At 36.2% G+C, this 4704-nt stretch overlaps 1 long non-coding RNA gene across 1 annotated transcript; it reads left to right on the top strand.

Annotated features, from left to right (window-relative positions):
- Window positions 1-1013: 1013 nt before the first annotated feature.
- LOC124258700 lies at window positions 1014-3030 on the top strand. Its single transcript, XR_006893656.1, has 2 exons — window positions 1014-2042; window positions 2082-3030. It is a non-coding gene; the product is annotated as an uncharacterized LOC124258700 (long non-coding RNA).
- The last annotated feature ends 1674 nt before the right edge of the window (window positions 3031-4704 follow it).

Genomic DNA, 4704 nt, shown 5'->3' with positions numbered 1-4704 from the left:
GTAAAGTTGATATGGAGAAACCTAGCTGGGTTTTATGTATACAACAGAAATGCCTTATAATGCTCAGGGACATCACAAGCATACTTGAGTCAGAAACAATTTTGCTTAAGGTTAAATGAACTTAATACTTTTTATGATATTTCAAAGGTATTCTGCTGATCATAGCCTTTGGAGTTGGACCTGTTTGTTGTCTGTGGTAGATGTCCTGCCTTTTTGCAGAAGAAACTTCATAAGTTATGAATATTGTGTCTCATTGAACTTACTATCATCATACATGGGATGTTTTCTGAGTGTTTTCAGGAATATATGTACAATAGCAATCAGGAATTTTGAAAGTAAACTAAAATCTAAATCATGTCAAACCTATGATCATCATGTTTAGGTTGTTTTCTGAGTTTTGTTTTAAAGGAATATAAGAAGCAGATCTTCATTATCAAGAGACAGTTTGAAAGTAATTCGTCTGATTCTTTGTAACTGAGTACCAGTGAATACTCACTGTGGATGAAAAATCTGATTAAAAACTTGATTGTCCATGAAAGTGGAATATTTAGGCTGAGGAGTTGTAGGGAATGTGTATTATTTATGATGTGTGAGGTTCTGAGCTATGTTTAAAATGGAAGATATGATCTGTTTCATGAAGACAACAGTATTAGGAATGGTGAAATGTTGCATTGTGTGAGTGGTTTCATGCCATATTCAGCAGTAGCCCAGCTGTGTGACTAGACCCTGTACATAGTCAGACAAACACTTGATATAAGTTAACAAGCTGCACTGTTTGGGATGACATGAACAACTAAGCAGTATATGAATGTTTGCTAGAAAATGGTTGCACTGTTAAAACTAGGGGTGGGTATTGTAGAGAATATTCATATTGCGATATATTGTGATGCGAACGCATGTATTGCGATATGTATTGCAATATATTGCATGAAGTATTTTTAAACAAAAAAACTACTTATAATCGAGTTACTGCTTGATTTATAGAGCAAAAACACAACAAAGTCACTATGCTTGATTAAGCTTTAATAACAACTTTTAATCATGATAAAATAAAAATGTGAATAATATTAGGCACAAATGAAACAAGGAAATATCTGAAGATTTCCGAGTGTTATGACGTTTTCCAAATGCAAGTCAAATACCGGTTTTCGATCAGCGTATCGCAATACGTATCGGTTTCATGTCTGAACCGGTAAATACCAGTAACCCGGTTATATTGCGCAGCCCTAGTTAAAACCAGTGCTAACACAACAAAGACTCTTGTTACTTTAAGTACCATGTGCATACATTGTTCAAATGTCCTCTGCAGCAATAAAATGACATCTAGAAATGGAACAAAATAGTCCCAGATCAAGACGACACGATCCATCAAGTTGCCTCTAATCATTTGCTAATGACAAGCATAGGTTGCTGGACTCCAATTCAAACCTGGACTCCCCAAGGGATGAACACTATTTATACTTGAGAGTCTATTTATATGAAAAGCAAGAAAGTGCTGGCATCTCATTGAAGAAGGCTTTTAGTGAGTGAGTGAGTGAGCAGTAACTGTATCAAGTGCTGTATGTAAAATAGTTTTACCACTGGTGTCTTGTTTGTTTGTTTGTTTGTTTGACAAATCAGCAATATTCCAGTTAGATCCCTGTGGTCTGTGATTAAACTGGGCCAGGCAAACCTGTGGTTGATAGCATGAAAGGCATACTGTGTGAGTACACTGATACAATCAGTAACAAAGTCTTACCATCCAATCCCCAGTGACACAAGATACTGGGACCTATTCAGCCCTGGAATTCCAACAAGCCATTAGCGGTGTAATTATTCCCCATTGTTGTTGTGCATGTGGATAATACACTGGTACATTATAAGTATTGTAAGGTCATCTGTTGATTCAGTGTTTTCAGCATAAGCTCCCTTGGATGTCAGAACGTTTACATAGGGGTGTTTATTATTAATAATGAAACCAATCATACTAAATCAGTTTTGTCATCGGAGATCAATGGATATTGATCAATGGATAAGGAATTTGGTTGCTGAAATTCAACACAGTACGTTTATCTTCATTCTACCATAACTGCTTTATTAAGATTATAAAATATACATACTGTGTTGGAAAAACAGAGGTATATAACGTGATTATATACCTCTGAATGACTTTGATTAACCAACCCTAATCCAGCATTTACTGAAGTGACTTAGAATAAATACATGGCAGTTATGTACTCCTTTTCACACTGTGAATCCTGTTAATATCCCAAGACAATGTATATACTCATGCTGGAGCATGTAACAGTTACTTGTAAAGATTGCTCCCATGAAGTAGTTCATGGGTCGCTCAGTGGATCAGGGCTGTGATCTGGTGAGTACTATTCAACTACTGTTAAGCGTATTCCAATCGCATGTTTACCTGAGCAATTTCTAAACTCAGTAACAGTTTTGTGATTAGTAATTCTACTGACATCCCATTCAAACTTAGGTTTAACACATATCCTCATGAAAAACTAAATACATACTTAAAAGAGACACTGTCAATTGAATTCTTGACAAGGAGGATATACATATGGACAAATAAGATTTTAAAAGTTTATTTGTCCAAGCACAAGTAAGCATTTTCATCCTTATCATTTGGGTTGGAACAGGTTCCCACTAACCTGTTCCTTCTAATATAATGGTTGAATATCACTTGATATATGTTGTTTTGTTGACAGTGCCAAATGTTCTGCTGATATATGCCATGTTATATGTTGTAGGTGATCATTGTTAAGTGAAGATGTTCCTAAGCCTCAAGTATCTTTATTATGTCACAACAATGTCATGTCAAATCCCTATGTACTTGTTAACATTATATTTATAATATAAAATGTGAGAATGTGATCAAATATGAGTTTGTTCAGCTTTTGTGCCATGGATATTCTGATTTCAACAGGAATAGATTTCTGCGAGCAATATATTTATAACATCTCTTAGCATCATGATTCTACCATCATTTACCTTGAAAAATATATGATTGAAATAAATATTTATGTCAACATATTTTTTTAATCTGTTTTTAAAAAAAATAAATCTTTTATCAAATTTGGTGTTTTTAGCTCACCTGGTATGGGGGATGCATCATTATGCATGTTCTTGACTATCCATTAGTTTGTGAAACATTGATTTCATAATATGGATGAAATATATCGAAGTTACTTATAAGTTGGGCCATCGCATTTAAAATTTTTCAATATTTTTATATTTGTGTCATGTGAAATTAGTCATTATCTTCTAATGTGGTCATGTGTATAACCAATTTCTTGTGTCCCCTTCCTTGATTTTGCTGGAATATTCTAAAAGCTGTGTAAAACTCAATCACCTGATAATATGGTTACCTATGGTCGCTTGTTATTCTTGTGGTGCCTATTACAAAGATCATCAAAGCCAAAGGACAATATGGGATTGGATTTAGGTGATAAGTGTACCACACTATACAGATCTTTGACTTTTTCAGATTCTGTAATCTTAATCACTCTTGAATATTTATTGAGTTGCTGGGGACTTTCACCCTTAATTTGACATGTTGAGCATATCTATACTTTAGGGCTTCAGTACATACCTTTACATTCCATGTTTGATAGTATTACTTCATTTTGAAATTATTTATTCATGTTATATTAATATCTATTTATTCCTTTTAGTCTATTTATGTATTCAATAACAAATTCTGTTACAATAACATCCATTAGTATTTTATGTTTTGTTAGTATTTTTAAGTGTCCTTTTCAATGAGTGAGTGAATGAGTAAATAAATTCATGCTGCAGCTAGGTGGCGTGGTAAACAATCAAGTCCAGGTGAGAGTTTGATGAAGTTTTCAAACTGTGGTGGTCAAGTCAGGGGCAGTAGCCATCTGCGGACTATTAAGAAGTCTAAATAACCAGAGTGACTCAGTACAGTCATTGCGAGATTGATGAGACAACAACATGTTCATTTTGATTGAGTGAGTGAGTTTGATCTGGAAGCATCGTATTGCTATCACACACAAGACTAACGGAGCCTGGCACAGCTTTAGCTGACATACTACTGGATCCTGGCACTAGTCAGGCTTGACTAACAGCTAGTCTCTGAAATGAACATATTTTACAGAAAATAAAAGTTTTGAAATTAAGATTGTAAATACAATAAAAAGGAGCCCAGGGACTTAAGCTGTGGAAATCTAGACTTGCCACATTTTCGAGACTTGCGTGGGCTTTCTTGGATATATTTGCTTCAGGCTCTGTACGATCCTTGTACTCGCACACAGACATGATTACTGGATCCTGGCACTCCCTCACAGACATGATTACTGGATCCTGGCACTCCCTCACAGACATGATTACTGGATCCTGGCACTCCCTCACAGACATGATTACTGGATCCTGCACTCCCTCACAGACATGATTACTGGATCCTGGCACTCCCTCACAGACATGATTACTGGATCCTGGCACTCCTCACAGACATGATTACTGGATCCTGGCACTCCCTCACAGAGACATGATTACTGGATCCTGGCACTCCCTCAGAGACATGATTACTGGATCCTGGCACTCCCTCAGAGACATGATTACTGGATCCTGGTCCCTCAGACATGGTTACTGCATCCTGGCGCTCCCTCACAGACATGATTACTGCATCCTGGCACTCCCTCAGAGACATGATTACTGGATCCTGGCACTCCCTCAGACATGATTACT

Source organism: Haliotis rubra, unplaced genomic scaffold, assembly GCF_003918875.1.
Source record: "Haliotis rubra isolate DU_JTF1 unplaced genomic scaffold, ASM391887v1 Scf7, whole genome shotgun sequence".
Classification (NCBI taxonomy): domain Eukaryota; kingdom Metazoa; phylum Mollusca; class Gastropoda; order Lepetellida; family Haliotidae; genus Haliotis; species Haliotis rubra.
This window is presented reverse-complemented; position numbering and strand designations above follow the sequence as displayed.